The following is a 20790-nucleotide window of genomic DNA, read 5'->3' on the forward strand; positions in this document are numbered from 1 at the left end:
ATTCTTCCTTGCTCAATAATTCACGAGATTGATGATGACGAAATATTAGTCCTTGATGCATGTGTTTGCTGTAGAATCTTATATTAGGAAAGTAATAAGTTCGTAAAAGAGTTTAAATGGTATAGCAAAGTTGTTTTTGATGCTATATATGTGGTTTATTTATTTATATTTCGAGAACCACTGGGTACGATTAGGTTAATTATAATCACACAGAATGGTTTTTAAATGATATCACTTTAATTACATGTTTTGTTAGTATTGCCGAATGCATGTGCTCGAGATTTCAAAATTATCATTTCATTTTTCATGAGGCTAGCTGTTGTTTCGTATCTATATACTATTTATAAACACGCAATTTCTTTGGTTGAAAACTAATTCATAATAGATAGATTTCAGAATTTAGAATATACATTGCGCGCCAAAATTATAATTTTTTTTTTGTTGATAATATGCCTAGCTCATTGTTATATAAACACGGTTATTAATTTCGTGTGCTGGAATAATTTTTGAGAATAGGTAACTTTATTTTAAAATAATTATTTTTTCCTAACAATGTTTAAGTAGAGATACATATAAAGTCGTTCCAAACCATGAATTTGGTATACAAAACTTAGTAACGATTTTCTTTCCCCCCCCCCCCCCCCCCCCCAAATTATGTAAAAAAAAATTGATACAATTATCCTTAACATTATTATTATTTTCGTAAGAATTTCTTTTATCCATCATATTTACAAAAAAGTTTTTTATATCACTTTATTTTCTGTTTTTTCTCCTCGATCGAATACCAAGATGCCTTAATTACTATTTATGATTCAAGTAGGTTAAATTGTAATGCGTTTTAACTTGGTTTCTTTTTCACAATATATATATATATATATATATATATGAAGAGAACAATAAGGGTATAAGTAGATATGAGTAATTCATGAACTCGAACTGACCCAAACTAACCTAATGAATTTGGATTGAATTTTTTTCAGTGTTTGAATCAACTTCGACCCGATCAAAATTTAATATTGTACATATCGCGTAAACCCATCCATTATTGACCCAACCCAATCTAGTAATAATAATAATAATAATAATAATAATAATAATAATAATAATAATAATAATAATAATAATAATATTTGAATGATCATTTATTTAGAATAATACTCACTATTACTCTTATTTAGTAATAAAGTTTTGTGTTTTAGGTTGATAACATTATAAAAATATTGTATATTTATTTTAATTTTATTTTGTATTTAATTAATGTTAGTTTTTTTGAGTTGATAATAATGTAATAAATTAATAAATTTATTTTAAAATTTAATTTGCATCATTGTTTTCTTTATAAGGTGATAATATAGAATTTGTAAAGATGAATCAAATGATTTACATCTATTTTGAAATATTAAGATTTTTACAAAAATAAATAAATATAATTATGTTAACCCGATTAGCCCAATCCAACTCAACATGTTCGTGATTAAGTTGGGTTGGATTGAGTTCTAATTTTTTTCTTTTTTACATAAATTCAACCCAACTCAACTTATTAAATTTTGATCGGGTCAAGTAACGAGTTTATCTAAATCCGGTCTAATCTAACCTACTTACATTCCTAGTGAACAGATAAACAATTACCGTGTAAATTTAATTAATTGGAATAAATAAATATATAATTAAAATTTTTTCTCAAAACATGATTTGGAGGGCAGCTACGTAGCTTAAGTAGATCCATATATTTCATACTATGTATCTTGCAACTACCCAAATATTTTCCATTCTTGGAATATTAAGTCTGACGTAAAATGGACACTGAAATCAAACAATGATGTCATAACTGTCAATTTGGATATATGGCAACAAAATGCAGGAGTGTGAAAATTAAAAAAGGTATATGTAATGTAGTAGCCTAGTAGGCCATGAATAATTAATATATAGGTGTTTTCAATATGGCTGCATTATTAAAAGAGTTAATTATCAACTCATCTTAAAGTTTTTTTACACTGACAACTAATCATATCTTTTAATAATATAATGTTAGTTACTTATTTAATAAAATAAAAATAAAATAAAATAATTTAAAAGATATAATTGATTATTAGTGTAAAAATTTTTACACTGATAATGTATAGATAATTAGCTCTTATTAAAAAAGTTAATTAAAACCATATATTTCAATAAGTTTTTGCTTTAATGCTAAACGTGCGTAAGCAATTGATGGACTTAGGCATCTATTTCACACTTATATTTGTCCAAAAGGAAACACAGAATGTAAATGGTACAAGTGTGCTATTGGCAAAATAAACATCCTCGCTAGTGTCAATAAACCTTATTATATATATACATAACAAGATGACATATAGGGAAAGATACAAAACTAAAACCTATATTAGAATGTTTGGAAACTCAAAGGTAGAGCAAGTAAATGAAAATGTGATATCTTAAGAAAAATGTAACAAACTAAATAACTTTAATTAGTTAAGTTACACATGAATTATACGCGTTTTAATTAAGGTTATTTCTTTGTATGGTAACTGTAATTTTCACCACCTCGGGCAGCGGATCAATCGGATATAATAAGCAAATCATAATATTCAATGTATAAACAAAATGAATATATTTTATATGGTAGATAAATATACAGCTCAATTATTCAATAGCTCGCTGCATGTATTTTTTCAACAAATAAAGGAAAAATACTTATATATATATATATATATAATATATATATAATATATATATATATATATATATATATATATATATATATTTCATTTTGATTTATGTGCTGCTATTTTTATTTATTTATTTATTTCATACAACAGTATAATATTAAAAAAAAAAAATAGAGGACTTATCATTTTTCTACATGTCACTCAATTCCATATATTTTCTTCTAAAGAAATGCTACGTGATCTCTTTATATAGCACACCCTATTTTTCACCATTATTGATATACTTATGCATAAATAATAAATATTTTTTGTTATTTATGCGTGAGTATACGTATATGTGAGAGTAGTTGAAAATGAGAATGAGATAAAAATTATTGTTACATTTGAAAGTTAAAATACTTAATTAGAATAGGAAATGACATCTCATAATTGTAAGAAATCAATGACATGCTGTTAAAATCTTTAAAATATTAACTCATTTAAGATGTGTGAAAATGAATACGCTTATATATAACAATTTTTTCTCAAAAATAAATAGATTTTTTTAATATTAATTAATTTAATATATTGTCAAAAATTAACTAAGTTGATAGATATTTACAATATAATTTCTCTTGGTTTATTTGAGTTTTTGAGAAAAGAGATGAAAAAGTCTATATATTATAATACAAAAAATATCTCCAAAATAATTAAAATGACAAATACATAATAATTATTAATAATTAAATAAAAATAATATATAAACTAATTGATAGTTTGATTTGATTTAAATTTTATATAAATTTAATATTCGAATAAATCAATATTGAATAATTTAGATTTAATTGGTTTGATTCAAATTTTAAATATTTTTTTAAACTAATTTAATTAGTTTAATTTCGATTATAAGTTCATCAAGTTGATTTCCAATCATAACTCACATCTATGTATGCACTAAAACTTGCGATGATATATTTTGTTTATAAAAAAATTATGACAATGATAATCAACGAATGAAATACATCAACTTTAAATCAAATTCAAGTCTAACAAAATCTTTGTTAATTTAAAATGTAAAAAGTATTATTAAATAAAGTCGAGTTATAAAATGTGACATAATAAATTATTTTTATATATACTAATAGAAAAAAAGAGTATTCGTGTCTTTTAATTTTTTAAACTTAAAGAAAAATAATTTAAGAGTGATTTTAAGTGATTAATTATAAAATATAAGAGATTTTTCTTTTAGATGCACAACAATCCATTAAAAATGGAGATAAAAAACAGTTATACTTTTTCATATGTTCTTTATAATATAATAATATATAAGATGATGCCAAAATGATATATTATAATTAAATAAACATTTTTTTAGTTCTTTTAAATATTAAATTAAGCTTATTTGTAAAAAAATAAAAGCAAAATTTTAATCATCATAAATTTATTTAGATTTTTAAATAGTCTTTATCACCATTTACATTTACAAATATGTAGTATACATCTAGACATTCCATGTCACATGTCACCTTAATATAGTTGTTGATGTAACATGACTAAATGCTTGTTAAGTTACTACTACATAATGACAATGCATGACCATATTAAGAAAAATAAGAATATAAATTTATAAACTAAAAAATCAACAAAAATTTAGAGAAGTAAAATCAACTTAACACTATATTTTTAAGAATTAAAAAAATTAAATCTATTATAAAATGATATATTAGTACAATAATAAATGAATTTAAAAACAAAATAAACAATTCTATATATATATATATAAATCAATTAGCCACTTAATTTTTAAATAGTTTTTCTTGCTTACAAAGTGTGTCATTCTTCTAGAACAACATAAACTAAAAAAACCTCCAAAATTTTAGTTAAAACTTAAATTAGCTAGTGCCGGCAGTTGGCAGGTACAAAATAAAATAGCGAACGATAGCTTTCTATGTATGAGTCAAGTAGAATTCACCATCCAAATCAAGTGTCACACATGTACACACTCATGTAATTCCCAATCCCATCTTTTCCTTCTTCTTTAACCTTTAATTAATACATAAATTATATATTATTAATGTTTTTCTTTAAATTGCAGCAATATTCGTTGCTTCATAGCATCTAGTCATAGCCACTATCTTTGACATATGTAGCTATGTAGGTCTTGGGATACAATTATAAGAGTGTGGATAGAAACTTATATCGTTGAATTGTGCTATGAATCTGTCAATTTGGAAACATAGGCAATCTTCAATCTCACAAGACTTCAAAAATATCCAAACTTTTGTAAAAAGGTTAATAACAATATATATTTTTTAATTTTATAAAATGAAGTACTATTCTACATATACATATTTTTAGGCTACAAAATGATCATACACATATTTTTAGGCTACAAAATGATCAGTTCCACGAGGGCAATTAATAAGGAGCATGGATATAATTAAACCCCATCTATTTATCTTTACAGTTTTCTTTTTCATCCACTATAAAAAAGCTATATATGCAGACTTTATGGAAGTATGGAACTAAATAGAATAAATTAAAGCAAGCATTGCACTTTAACTTATCCATTTCAACAATTTATTTTTACTGCTTATTTTATATATTTATAATAATAGTTATAAGTAAAAGTTACCCTTTGTTTTTCTCGTTTTTGTATTGATGACAATAAAATTAATTGTCAAACTTACTTCTTACAATTTCATATAACTTACTTAATCTCTTTATTATTAATCTAATTCTAATTTGAATAACCTAATCGTAAACTATATAATTATTATTGTAGATTTATTTTTAATATTACTGCACGAAAAGAGACTTATGAATATTCTTTTCTTACAAAAATACGAAAATAATGATTGTTGATAAAATTAAAAATTACTTCTTTCTATAAATAGTGTTGCCTAAACACGAAGTGATGGGATGATTACTCAAAACTCCATTATTGGAAGAACATAAATTCTTTTTTATATAATATAAAAAATATAATTAAAATATTAAAATTTATTAGAAAAAGTAAAATAATTATGAAATAATATTAGATATAAAGAGAAAAATGCGATACATTATTGACTTTTTTTCTTTTTCTTTTTTTATTATTGTAAATTTCATAAATATTAATATAAAATAATAAACAAGAGTTGCCTTTAATTTTCTCTTTTCATTTATCTATAGTTTATTTTATTTTCTTTCAACTTTTTAAATCATGACCCATCTTATTTTAATAAAACCTTAAAATTAAATTATGAATCTCCTCCTCTTTGTCACAGACTTCTTTGTTATGTGTCACCATAATTAATATATTTTTTTGTTACATAATGGTCTCTAATAATAACTCATAGTCTTGTATTGTACATTTAGTCATTTGTTATGAAATTGTGTTTAACTACTGTATATTTACACTTTTAAGTTTGAATATTAAAGTCATAAGTAATATTCAAATATTTATGAGAACATTATTTTTTCACTCGGAACATTATTTATGTTTCCTCTTAATTATCAGTCCAACTTATCTCTATTCCAAAATTATGCTTGCTCGAATTTTTAGAATTTAGTTACTTAGATTAAAGGAGCAACATGTCAAACAATTATTAGCATCAATAACAACAAAAGCTTTTTCCAACTAAGTGGCACTACAAAAAAAAATCAATTTAGCCACTGAAATTAGCGATCGATTTTTTTCCATCGCTAATAGCGACATTGTAACATCCCAAATTTTTCTACTAATACTACAAATTATTATTATTTATTTTTGTATTTATGAAGATTATTTCCTTATAATTATTTTGATTAATTAAATGAGTTTGATTGAATTTTTAAAGGTTTTTAATAATAATCATTTATGAAAATTATTTTGTATAATATTATTAATTATGATATTTTTGTTATAATTATTATTTGAAGAAAATCATGTTTTAAATTGTTTTGATATTTTATTTTAATTTGATATATATATATATATTAATTAATTATTTATTAATTAATAGTCCTGGATTTTTGCAGCTCTGGAACGGGCCGTTCCAAATCAAACATGCATGGGTAAAATTTTAACCCAGAACGGGCCGTTCCACTTTGGGAACGGGCCGTTCCGGATGTGATTTTAAAAGAACAAAGTTTGACTCAGAAAGGCCCGTTCCACATTGAAACGGGCCGTTCCGGAAACCCCAGAACGGGTTGTTCTGCTTTTGGAACGGGCCGTTCTGGGAGAGGCTTTTGTACGTATTCCGTGTGCCCAGAACGGGCCGTTCCAGATTCGGAACGGGCCGCTTTGGCCGCGACCTGATGCCTATAAATAAAGCGTTTTGCACTCTCTAAAACTCATTTTTTTCATTTTCTAATCTTCTTCCTCCTTTCTCTCTGAAGACGAAGGGGAACCTAGAGGGGGCGACCAACAAGATTCGGCTCCTGCTTATCGAGGTAAGGGGGGAGTGAGAAACCTCGCTCTGGGTGTGGGATTGTATGCTGGGTAGTGGGATTGGCCCCTAATCCTGTGTTTGTTGCATTTTTTGTATGCTTATGTATGAGGGGTTTTTCCCAATTGTATCTGTTTTGCCTATTGTTTTCTTATATGTAATTAATCGTATGAATGGATATTTCTATGGGTTCCTGTGGGAAACCCTAAGGGAATGCATTAATAATTATAAGAGGCAAATTTTAAATGTTTTCTGTTTTACCTTCTGAGTTTTCTGTTGTGTTTCTTGATATTTGCTGAGTGTAAATATGTATATAATCTTGAAAATAAACAAGTTTTGATATGAATTAGAGTGCTCTGTGGGTTTCTGTGGGAACGCTATGAGAAACAGGCAAAATATGAATGTTTTCTGTTTTGCTTTCTGATTGTTCTGATGTATTCCTTGTTGAATGAGATGTATAAATATGTGTTTATTTTTGAAAATATATCAGTTTTGATATGATTTTGAGTGCTCTGTAGACACTATGTGAATATGATGAGATGATGTGAAAAGTGATGACTATGTGAATATGATGAGATGATGTGAAAAATGATAATGAGTCATGATAATGTGATATGGGAATGAGAAATGATAATGTGATATGAGAATGCATAGAGTCTTGATTGACATGCATCATTTGCATAAGTGTTTTAAGGGTACGATATGGAATACACCGCCAGAGAAGGCCCCCTAGTGTAAAAGCTTTGGGGATTAGTCCTTGGGGATAGCTCGGTTTGGAAGTCCCAGTCTCGCCCATTGTGTGCATGGGATGTATCTTGCGCGGCTTAGCTATCCCGACGAGACTCTGGTAGTATATCCTTCTAGTGAGAGTGCGCAGAGGGTGTGACCCGGCATGTACTCCTAGACTACTCTTCGTGTGTTGCTAGCGGCAATATGCCATGTGATGTTTTACTGGCGCCACATGTATGATAATATGTAGTCCGTGTCCATGCATATGCATTCTTAATGTTATATGATAAAGTAATGGTTTATGTCTTGGATGAGTGTGATGTTATTATTAATTTATCTATGTTATACTTGTTTTTGTTTGTGTTTGGCTATTTGGCATAGATTTCTACACTGTGAGTCAGAGTGAGATGTTTCTCACTCCCTTTTTCTCTTGTGTTGTTTTCTCTAACTGTCATACAGGTTATTATCAGCATGAGGCTGAGAATGTTGGTGATGAAGCTTAGGCTTCTATGTTGGGATTTGCTCTGATAGGACATGTGACATCGGGGCTTAAATAGGATTAGATTGGAATGTTATTTTTATTAAATCATTTTGAAAAGAAAAAACTCAGTTTCATTTCCTTGTAATTTCTCTACATGTTATTTGGATTAAGTTTATGAATGTGAACTTTTTACCCTTATGTCGTTGGAGATTTGATCGTCTTATGTTGAAGAATTGTATTTTATTTTAATTATTTTATACAATTACTATATATGTATGTTGGGGTAGAGGGTGTCACAGACATAATTAGCGACCGAATTTGATTTGGTTGCAAATTTTATTTAGTGACCAATTTAGCGGCCAAATTTTTTAGTGGCAAAAATCGGTCGCTAAGATAATAATTGTTGATTAAAATAGCGACAGAACAGTTTCGGTCGCTAAAAAAATAAAAAAGTTATTATTTATAATAATTTTAGCGACCAATTTAAAATCGGTCGCTAAAAAAATTAAAAAAATTATTATTTATAATAATTTTAGCGACCAAATTAAAATCGGTCGCTAAAAAAAATTATTTCAATTTTTCTTATTTCAATTTTATTTTATTTTAATTGAGGGTATTTTGGTAATTTTATAAAGGTGATAAGGGTGATTTAGTAGCTTGGAACGGGCCGTTCCAAACTACCAAAACGTATGTGATTTAGTAGCTTAGAACGGGCTGTTCCGGAATTGGAACAGGCCGTTCCAAACTACCAGTGAAAGTGTGAATTAGTAGCCCAGAACGGGCCATTCTCAAGTTGGAACGGGCCGTTCCGGACTATCAATTTTGCCTTTAACCCTAAATGGGAACGGGCTTGGAACGGGGCGTTCTTAAAATTATGGTCGTTGGGAGTAATTAATGCACACCAGAACGGGCCGTTCTGGTTTTGGAACGGGCCGTTCTGGATGTGATTTTTAGCCATGGTTTAAGGGTCCGGAACGGGCCGTTCCGGATTTGGAACGGGCTGTTCCGGCGTAAAAAGCCTATAAATAGAGCTGTTTGCCACTCCCAAAAAGCACACCTCTCATTCCTGATTTCTTTTCTTCTGCTCTCTTTCTTCTTTCCTCTACTTTCTGCTTCAGACTGAGGGGAACCCAGCGAGGGAGATCAACCAGATCTAGTGTAGATTCAGCTTCTACATATCTAGATTCAGCGTCTACATATCCAGGTACGGGGAAAAGGGGATTATTTATATGTGGAGTTACATGAGAGAATTGGGTAGAAGAAGAGCCCTTAGGATTATGAGTAATTTTATAATTATTTCTGTTTGAAAAATTATTGGCATTATTTGATTCTGTATATATTTAGGACAACAAATATATGATTTTTTTGTAAAAATGATGCTCTAGGAGAGAGAACGAAATTATAGAAAAGTGCCTGTAAGTTAGGTTTTGGAAAAATTGGATTAATTTTGTTTGAGAAATTGATGATCCCATTAGATTCTGTATGTGTTGAGGATTAGAAATATATATTTAAATTGTAAGAATGATGATCTGAGAGGGAGAACGAAACGGTAGAAAAGTGCCTGTGGGCTAGATTTTGGAACAATTGAGGGTTTTACCGTTATGTTGAAATTATATTAATTTATGAATGTTATTATTGTATTGATTGATAAGAATTAATGATCTTGATGTGAATTACTTGAGGGGTGTGTAAACCCTTATTTTGTTAGGCTTATCTGTTGTGTATGTGAGGTGGAATTGTGTACGTGATGTGAATTTGAATTATGAGATGAGATGTTGTATGGATGTGATTATTATCGTGATTGTGGTGTCTCACATCAGTGACTAGGGATGGCACGACCCCTGGGTAAGTGGTGCTACAGGGAGGGCGTGACCCTAGCATGGTGTGGGATGAGTAAGACAGTTAACACACACCACTTATGTCAATTATGGCAGCCCTGACATAGGGTTAATTGCAAGAGATTGTGTGGATTGTGATGTGATTGTGGTTCCTCATATCAATGACCAGGGATGGCACGACCCCTGGGTAAGTGATTCTACAGGGAGGGCGTGACCTTGGCGTGGTGTGGGATGAGTGAGGCAATTAACCTGTATCACTTATGTCAGTTGTGGCGTGGCCTTGGCATAGTGTTAATTGTAAGATTTGTGTGGATGGTGATGGATTGATGTAATTGAGATGTGAAAATGATGCATGACTGATAGAGTTATGATATATAGAAATGCTTGTAAATATTTTATTATGTAATGAGATTACATTGTTGTGTATGTGCTTTACATATGGATGTTTTCTTTTCTCACCGTACAAATTGTGGATGTTTTAGGTGAGGAAGATCCGGCTTCGAGTGGCATCTAGAATGCCAACAGTTGAATTGTGGGGATGCTCTGATATTGTGACATTGGGGCAGAAGATTTTTTTTTGAACATATGTTTTTATTTGGATTTGGAATTGTAAATGTTATTTTTGAAGATAATTTATAAACTCTTGCGTTTCATTTTTATTATTGTGGTTATTGAAGGATAATTTTGAAGATTCTCATGTGAACCCTTTTACCGAAATTGAAAAACATTTATTTGTAAGTTTTCATTATTACAATATATGTGTTGGGATAGTAAGGGTGTCACATTTAGTGGTATCAGAGCAGGTCGATCCAATCGGCCGTGAGTTATGAGTCTACTATGCTTGTTTGATAGATAATTGATGGAATGATTGATTGTGGAATTTGTTGATATGTTAGTGTTATGATTGATTAAGTTTGTTGTTTACTTATAGTATAATTGACAACTTTTCTGGAGATTAGAAAAGTAATGGCAGGAGGTAGGAACGATCGTGCAATCGCTGATGCTCTACAAGCGATGGCTCAGGCTCTTAGTAATTTGAACCAACGACCAGAGATAGATTGGTTGGATAGATTCCAGCGAAATAATCCGCCAAGCTTCCGTGGGGGTTATAATCCTAATGGAGCTGCTGACTGGATTTTTGAAGTAGAAAAGATATTCCAAGCTATGGGATGTCCTTTGATACAGAAGGTGACTTTGGCTGCCTTCATGCTTTCTGGAGAGGTTGGCATCTGGTGGCAAGATGCTCTGCAAAGAATGATAGCTGCAGGTACCCAAGTGAATTGGGAGAATTTCAAGCAGCTATTCTTGGAGAAATACTTTCCCCGAGATGTGAGACATAAGAAACAGGTGGAATTCCTTGAATTGAAGCAAGGGGAAAATTATGTGGCTGAGTATGTGACTAAGTTTGAAGACTTGGTCAGATTTTGTCCTATGTATGATGGTGTGGGCAATGAGGAGGAAAAATGTGTGAAGTTTGTGAGTGGTCTTCGTCCTGAGATTAAACAAGTTTTCAATTATCAAGGGATCACTCACTATCATGAATTGGTAAACAAGTGCCGAGTATATGATGAGGACAACCGTGCTAGGGTAACTCATTATAAGAGTGGAGGACCCATGAGGAATAATAAGTTTGGTTCATCTAGTAAGGGTAAGCCTTACACCAAGTTTGTTGGAGATTCGAGTTCTAAGGTGAATAACCAAGGTTCTTTGCAACAAAGGAGCCAAGCCCCAACGGCTAACCAAACTTCTAGAGGGGGAAGTGTGGGTTCTGTTCCACACAACAACTGCTTTAAATGTGGGAAGTCAGGTCATAGGGCAGTTGAGTGTCAGACGCAAAGAGTTATAACATACTTCAAATGTCAAGCGATGGGACACAAAGCTAGTGAATGCCCCCAGAATAGAAAAGAAACAACAGATGTTGGAGGGAGTGCTAGCAAACCTCGAGCGACAGGAAGGGTGTTTGCCTTGAGTGGTGCTGAAGCTTCACAATCCAAAGACTTAATCCAGGGTATGTGTTTCATTAATGGAACTCCTCTAATTGTTTTATATGACTCTGGTGCGACTCACTCTTTTATATCACATGCGTGTGTGTCCAAATTAAAATTACCTGTTTCTTCCTTGTCTTTTGAATTAATAGTAGAGACACCAACTAGTGGTTCAATGTCTACTTCTAATGTCTGTTTAAAGTGTCCTTTGATTATTGATGGTAGAGATTTTATGGTTGACTTAATTTGTTTACCTCTAAGTCAGCTAGATGTTATTCTGGGTATGGACTGGTTATCTTCCAATCATGTCCTTTTGAATTGTGCTGATAAATATATTGTCTTTGGTGAGCCTGTTGAAAAAGTGAGTAAGGATTATTTGACTGCCAACCAAGTTAAGGTATCTTTACAAGAGGATGCCCAAGTGTACATGTTGTTAGCTTCTTTGAATTCTGAGAGTAATGTTTTCGTGAATGAACACTGCCTGTTGTGTGTGACTTTTCGAATGTCTTCTCTGATGATATGTCTAGCTTACCACCTAGAAGAGAAGTAGAATTTTCCATAGACTTAGTACCAGGAACAGGACCTATTTCTATTGCACCTTATAGGATGTCACTCGTAGAGTTAGTGGAGCTTAAGAAACAAATAGAAGACTTGTTGGAGAAGAGGTTTGTGAGACCTAGTGTATCACCCTTGGGAGCACCCGTACTCTTAGTCAAGAAGAAAGATGGTAGCTGATGGAAAGTGAGTGGAGGGTCGGAGGTAGCAGCATCATCCAGGGGGACGTCTTCCTGGGGCTCTGCAATATGAATAGGCTCAGGGGCAGGGGCTGCTGCTGGCGCGCGGTCCTGGCAATAGGCAGAGATGTATCTGCTGTCAATGGCCCTGCCAGGACCCTCAAATGGTGGTGAGTGGACATCCACACCTGCCAACTGGCATAACTGGGTGATGAGGGATGGATGTCCTAGTGCTGACCCCGGTGCGGAGTTGGCGCAGCCAGCTATCTCCATGCAAATGATGGCCCCCAGATCCACGGTCCGCTGAGTCATGATACAATACATAAGCATGGACCGGGTCCAGTGTAGGTCAGAAACGTGGGAGCACGGGAGAATGTTGGCATGCACCAAAGCTGACCAAATGCGAGCCACCAAAAGAAGATCTCTGCGTTTCACGTGCAGAGGTAGCTGAGCTCGGTTCCTATGGAACCCACGTCCTGGCATACAAATGGCAGCCTCGACCACAGCAGGATCCATCGCAGTGTGGTTGTAGTTGCCATACTCGTTTTGCTCATCATCCCTCAGTGTGGTCCCCAAAAATTCATTTATCGTCCGAGCATCAAAGGGGACATGCACACCCCTAACATAATTGGTGAATGGGGCAAGCCCCTCCTGTCGCAGAGCGTTAGTGTAAAACTCCTTGACCACAGCTATGTTCGCCGGAAGTGGATAAGACCCAAGCGTTCCCCATCGGCGTCGGCGTATCTCTGCTTGAAACTCAGGGGCCTCACCTGGCTCTAACTCGACCCTTCTCTCAAGAATGAATTTCTTTGCACTCACTGACTCAAAATGCTTTTCGTTGCGTTCAGTGAGGAAGATATCAGAATAGGGTCGAGCTGGTTTGCGCGGAGTTTGCCCTGATTTGCTCTGACGCGGGCGTTTGCTGGAAGATGCCATCTGTAGAAATTAAACAATAGAAATCCCAGGCAGATAGAATGAGTATAAAAATATATACGGATGACCAGTGCATTTTACCGAAGAGGAAACTAGCCCTAGACTGGAAATGGAATTTAAAACAGAACTAAAAACAACCTAAATATGGGTTTCAGAGGTGAATTGCGCCGGGCTTAGGAATTCATGCGCCTGGCGCAGAGAGTGTAGAAAGCTCTCTGGAAGCGCGTGCGCTGGGCGCAAAACATAATTGCGCCGGGCGCATACAATAGTGTGTACGCTCTGGAACCAATTGCGCTGGGCGCAAAAATAAATTAAGCCGGGCGCGAGTACGCGTTTTCAGAAAAATGGCCAGAACGGGCTGTTCCAAAATCAGAACGGCCGTTCTTAAATTCGAAACGGGCCATTCTGGAATTGGAACGGCCGGTTCCAAATTCCGAAACGGGCCGTTCTGGATATGGAACAGGGCGTTCTAAAGTCCAAAACGGGCCGTTCTGGAAATGGAACAGGGCGTTCCAAAGTCCAAAACGGGCCGTTCTGGAACCAGAACGGGCCGTTTCGCAGCTTCAGCCCTGGGTACCGCGCCGGGCTCGATTGCACCCAAAACAACACCCCAAAAATCCCAAAAAGAAGAGGAAAAGCAAGAAAAGGTTGAGTGTGAACCTACTGGAGGTGGAGTGCGTGGAGGAAGACAGAAAGCCGCGTGGCAGGAGGGTTGGGAAAAACGGAGGTTGAAGGAGATGAGTAGGAGTTGAGAGAGAGTTGAGAAAACTGAGTGAAATGAGAAACGTGGGTGAGGAAGTTGAGTTAAGGCATTCGCGCGGTCGCGCCGGGCGTGAAATTACCCACGCCGGGCGCCATATCAGTAAAAATCAAAGGTTTGCCCTTTCTGGTGTGATGCCGGGCGTGGCAGATGGTAAGCCCGGCGCAATTAATGCTCAAACCTTCCAGTGGTCAATGCGCTATGCGCGCCGGGCTTGGCTAACCCCTGGAGCACCTAACCATTAATGCGCCCGGCACGCCAATAAATGTGCCGGGCGTGGTCGTTCCAGTGCTACAATGAAGTTTAGGCCGGGCGCAAAAATAAATTGCGCCCGGCGTGAGTCTTGACAGAGACCACAATGCTCTAGGTGCGCTGGGCGTGGATAAGACAAGCCCGGCGTGATTAACTCTTAAGCTTTCACCTAGGTTTTTCACTCCTCACACTCCTCACAAATTCAACTTAAATCTATCCACTCAAGCATGATTCACACACTCAACACAGAATATCAAACACAAACAACACAATACAACATACATATCATAGAACATAAATATCCACACAACAAGTCCTAGAACCAGTAATACAAACAATTATAACACAACAATAAACAATAAAAATTAAAAATAATAAGTAACTGCAAAACACATAAAAACAAAGTTCAGATCTCTGGGTTGCCTCCCAGGAAGCGCTTGTTTACTGTCCCGAGCCTGACAAGAAGAGACCTCAAGGGTCTCTAAAAGAAAGGATACAGCAAAGTCTTTCGACCTCTTCACCCAAGTAGGGTTTCAACCGCTGTCCATTCACAACCCAACTTCTTTGTGCCTCAGGATCTTCAATTTCTATGGCACCATAGGGTTTCACCTCCTTAACTCTGAAAGGGCCAGACCACTTTGATCTCAGTTTTCCAGGAAAGAGTTTGAGCCTGGAATTGAACAGAAGCACAGACTGGCCTGCCCTGAACTCTCTCTTCAGAATTCTCTTGTCATGATAGCTTTTGACCTTCTCCTTGTAGAGCTTAGATGATTCATAGGCTTGGAGCCTCAATTCATCAAGAGCATGCAGCTCCAGCTTCCTCTTCTCACCGGTGCTGAGAGGATCAAAATTCAACAGCTTCAAAGCCCAATAAGCTTTGTGCTCCAGTTCCACAGGAAGATGGCAAGCTTTTCCATACACCAACTGAAATGGAGTGAGACCAATTGGAGATTTGAAGGCGGTTCTATAAGCCCATAGAGCTTCATCAAGCTTTGTAGACCAGTCCTTCCTTGAAGCTGAAACAGTCTTTTCCAGAATCCTCTTGATCTCTCTGTTAGAGACCTCAGCTTGCCCATTGGTTTGAGGGTGATAGGCGGTGGCAACCTTATGATGGACTCCATAATGTTCTAGAGCCCTCTCCAACTGAGTATTGCAGAAGTGTGAACCTCCATCACTGATAAGTACCCTGGGGGTACCAAATCTGCTGAATATGTGCTTCTTGAGGAACTTCACCACTGTTTTGCCATCCGCCTTGGGTGTAGCAATGGCTTCAACCCATTTTGAGACATAGTCCACCGCCACGAGAATATACTCATTTGTGAAGGACGAAGGCAGTGGACCAACAAAATCTATGCCCCAGCAATCAAACACCTCAACCTCCTGCATGTTCTGTAAGGGCATCTCATGCTTCCTTGTGATTCCTCCGGCCCTTTGACAACTGTCACACTGCTTGGTGTGACTATGGGCATCTTTAAAGAGTGTTGGCCAATAGAATCCAGATTGAAGCACCTTGGCAGCTGTCCTCTCTCCATTGAAATGACCTCCATAGGGGGAGTTGTGACAGTGCCACAAAATACTCTTGGCCTCCTCTCTTGAGACACACCTCCTCAATAGGCCATCTGCACCAATCTTGAACAAGTGAGGGTCATCCCAAACGTAGTAGGTAGCATCACGGAGGAACTTCTTTTTCTGGTGCCATGTGAAATCTTCAGGGATTACTCCAGCTGCCTTGAAGTTTGCCAGGTCAGCAAACCAGGGTCGCTCTTGCACCATGAACAGCTTCTCATCAGGAAATTCCTCCAAGATCTCCCTCTCCTTCAGGGTCACCTCATCATTTATGAGCCTCGAGAGGTGATCAGCAACCAGATTCTCCTTGCCACTCTTATCTCTTATCTCCAAATCAAACTCTTGAAGCAGAAGAATCCACCTAATGAGTCTTGGCTTGGAATCCGGTTTGGTGAGTAAGTATTTAATGGCTGCATGATCTGTGAACACAACCACTTTGGAACCAATCAAATAGGACCGAAACTTTTCCAATGCAAACACTATGGCTAGCAACTCTTTTTCAGTAGTGGCATAATTGATTTGTGCCTCATTTAAAACCTTGCTAGCATAGTGAATGGCATGAAAAATTTTAGTCCTTCTTTGGCCTAAGACTGCCCCAACCGCATAATCACTAGCATCACACATGAGTTCAAAATCCAGTTTCCAATCTGGTGCAGTGATTATGGGTGCAGAGGTGAGTCTAGCCTTCAAAGCTTCAAAAGCCTTCATACAAGAATCATTAAAACAAAAAGGAGTGTCTTTGTTTAGGAGATTGCTCAGGGGTTTGGCTATCATTGAAAAATCTTTTATAAAGCGCCTGTAAAAGCCAGCATGCCCTAAGAAACTCCTAATACCTTTGACATTGATGGGTGGAGGAAGTTTTTCTATTACCTCCACTTTGGCTGGGTCAACTTCAATGCCCTTGTGAGAAATCTTGTGCCCCAGAACTATCCCCTCGGTCACCATGAAATGGCATTTTTCCCAGTTGAGTATAAGGTTGGTCTCCAAGCATCTTCTAAGCACCACTTCAAGATTAATCAGGCATTCGTCAAATGAAGACCCGAACACGGAGAAATCGTCCATGAAGACCTCAATGCTCTTCTCCACCAGGTCAGAGAATATAGCTAGCATGCATCGTTGAAATGTTGCAGGAGCATTGCACAATCCAAATGGCATCTTCCGATAAGCAAAGATACCAAAAGGACAAGTGAAAGCGGTCTTCTCCTGATCTTCCGGATCCACCACAATCTGGTTGTAACCTGAATACCCATCAAGAAAGCAATAATAAGCTTGACCAGCTAATCTCTCAAGCATCTGATCCATGAATGGGAGTGGGAAATGATCCTTCCTGGTAGCCTTATTTAGCTTCCTATAATCAATACACATTCTCCACCCCGTGACCGTTCTAGAAGGAATCAGCTCGTTCTTCTCATTCCGAACCACCGTCATGCCACCCTTCTTTGGAACTACTTGCACAGGGCTCACCCATGCACTATCAGAAATAGGGTAGATCATGCCGGCATCTAACAGCTTAATCACTTCCTTCTTCACCACCTCTTTCATCACAGGATTAAGCCTCCTCTGTGGTTGAGCAACCGGCTTGTACTCATCCTCCATAAATATTTTATGCATGCAATAGGCTGGGCTAATTCCCTTGAGATCAGAAATAGACCAACCAATTGCCCCTTGGTAGAACTTCAGAACTCTCACAAGTTTCTCCTCCTCCAATGGGGATAAGGAGCTACTTATGATAACCGGCTTGCTTCCACCTTCATCTAGAAACACATACTTTAGATGAGAAGGGAGTATCTTCAACTCTAGCTTCGGGGTGATCTCCTCCCCATCATCCTTCGAATCTTCTATGTGCACTGAGTCCGGTGTCACCTCCTTATATGAGTCAAGGCTCCTCAAACATGCCTCAACCTCTCTATCTTCTTCTTCATGGAGGTATTCAACCATATTGACTAAGACTTTTTCCAAAGAGTTAGTGAAAGAGATATGCTTCCTGGAGTCTTCAACAAGTTCATCAATGACATCAACCCAGAAGCAACTGCTCTTGTCCTTGGGGTAGTGCATGGCATCAAACACATCAAAGTTAACCTCTTCATCATTCACTCTCACCTTAAGCTTCCCATCATCCACATCAATTAGAACTCTTGCAGTCTTCATGAATGGTCGGCCAAGAATGAGAGGTACATCAACGTCCTCTTCAATATCCATCACCACGAAATCAGCGGGAAATAAGAAACGATCCACCTTCACCAGAACATCCTCCACAATGCCATGAGGATACTTCACAGATCGATCCGCCAACTGCAAAGTCATGCGAGTAGGCTTCACCTCCAAATCGCCAATCCTCTGAAGCATAGATAAGGGCATGAGATTGATGCTAGCCCCCAAATCAAGCAAAGCCTTCCCAATAGCTAAACTCCCAATAGTGACTGGGAGAGTGAAACTACCAGGGTCCTTGGATTTTGTTGGCAACATCTTCTGAATAATGGCACTACACCCCGCCTCCAATGTAATGGTCTCCTCTTCAAAATACTTTCTCTTCTTGGTGAGGAGCTCTTTCATGAACTTGGCATATGTAGGCATTTGCTCTAATGCCTCGGAGAACGGAATGTTAATTTGCAGGGTCTTGAAAATCTCCAAGAACCGAGCATATTGCCTCTCCTTATCACTTTTTGAAGGTGCATGAGGATACGGTAAGCTCTTGGTGGGTGGCACCTTTGCAATATTCCTCTCCTCCATGGGTGCCTTATTCTTTTCTCTACTGATTCTTTCTTTCTCTTTTTCAAGTTCTTTTTCTTTCTCCTTCTTTTTGTCATTTTCAATTTTTTCTTTATTCTCTACAACCGACTCACTTCCTCCACTCCTTCTCCACATTCCTGGGCCCTCTAAGATGATCTCTTCATCAACACTATCATCATCATCTTTGCCTGTGTCACTCTTCTCCTTGCTCTCATCATTCTTCTCGCTCTCCTTCACCACAAACTCCCGACCACTCCTTGTAGATACTACATTCAAGTGCCCCTTCGGGTTTTGTTCAGTGTTGGCTGAGAAAGAACCTTTATGCTGCTCTGCTAGCTGCTTTGCGATTTGCCCCACCTGTATCTCCAAATTTTTAATTGAGGCATCAGTGTTCTTTTGGTTGGACATAGACAGCTGCATGAATTGTTGCAAGGTGTCTTCCAATTTGGTGGTTCTCTCATACAAAGGTGAGTGTTGGTGTTGATGTGGAGGTCTGCTACTTGATGAAGCATTCATGTCTGGTTTGTTTCCACCATAGTTATTTCTCCACCCCTGATTTGAATTTTGCGGATAGGGATGTTGAGAGAAATTTTGCCGCCCTTGATTCCCCATGTAATTCACTTCTGCACCTTGGGGATCAGAAGATCCGGCACAATAACCATTATGGTGGTCACCTCCACAAAAATCACATGCCATCACTTGTTGTATAGGAGAAGCATTAGAGTGCATAGCTTGAAGTTGTTGAGGAAGCTTGGCCATCTGTTGATTCAAAGCTTCAATTTGTTGGGAAAGTATCTTGTTTTGAGCCAACACCGCATCTTGAGTACTCAACTCTAAAACTCCTCTCTTGGTTGAAGAACTTCTACCATGCTGGCTCCTGAAGTCTGTGGAAGCCATGGACTCAATGATTGTGATAGCTTCTTCAGCAGTTCTGAACATGACTGACCCTCCAAAAGAAGCGTCCAATATCATCTTGGTTTGAGGTTGTAGCCCATTACAGAAAGTTTGAACTTGAAGCTCCACCTCAAAACCATGATTCGGGCACCTCCTCAACAATGATTTGTACCTCTCCCATGCTTCACATAGTGGCTCATCAGCACCTTGAGCAAAAGTAGCAATAGCAGTTCTGGCTTCAGTGTTCTTAGATGGGGGAAAGAACCTGGCTAAGAATTTGGTCTCCACATCCCTCCAAGTTGCCAGGCTTTGGTTTGGCTGAGAATGAAGCCAAGCCTTAGCCTTACCATTCAGAGAAAATGGAAACAACCTCATGAAAAGTGCCTCTTCATCAGCCCCAGAAACTCCAACTGAACCACACAACTCATAGAAAGTGTAGAGATGAGTGTGTGGGTCTTCATGATCCAGGCCAGAAAATTGATGAGAACTGATAAGCTGTAGCAGTGCAGGCTTCATTTCTGCTAGTTTGTCGTTCATTGTAGGCCTCACAATGCTTGAGAACTCCCTCGGGCTAGTGTAGGTGAAAGTATCACCTATAGTGCGCCTCCGGTTGTGATTGTTATTGTGAGTACCATCTCCACCTTCCATAGTGAACTCAGGAATGTCAGAAACAAAAGCTTCAGGAAACTGAATGGTTGGTTGGCTAACTGGATTTGCTCTAGTCCTCCTTCTCCTCCTATTGCTATTATTCCTCCTTGCCGTGCGTTCAATCTCAGGATCGTTCAACAATGGCTCAGAAGAAACAGTACCTCTAGTTCGGATGGTACCTTG

At 36.6% G+C, this 20790-nt stretch overlaps 1 non-coding gene across 1 annotated transcript; it reads left to right on the top strand.

The window, feature by feature from the left end:
- The first annotated feature begins 20092 nt into the window (after window positions 1-20092).
- LOC145949427 (small nucleolar RNA R71) lies at window positions 20093-20198 on the top strand. The gene has a single exon (XR_014427635.1). It is a non-coding gene; the product is annotated as a small nucleolar RNA R71 (small nucleolar RNA).
- The last annotated feature ends 592 nt before the right edge of the window (window positions 20199-20790 follow it).

This window comes from Cajanus cajan, chromosome 6 (assembly GCF_000230855.2).
Source record: "Cajanus cajan strain Asha chromosome 6, NIPB_CcT2T_4, whole genome shotgun sequence".
Classification (NCBI taxonomy): Eukaryota; Viridiplantae; Streptophyta; class Magnoliopsida; order Fabales; family Fabaceae; genus Cajanus; species Cajanus cajan.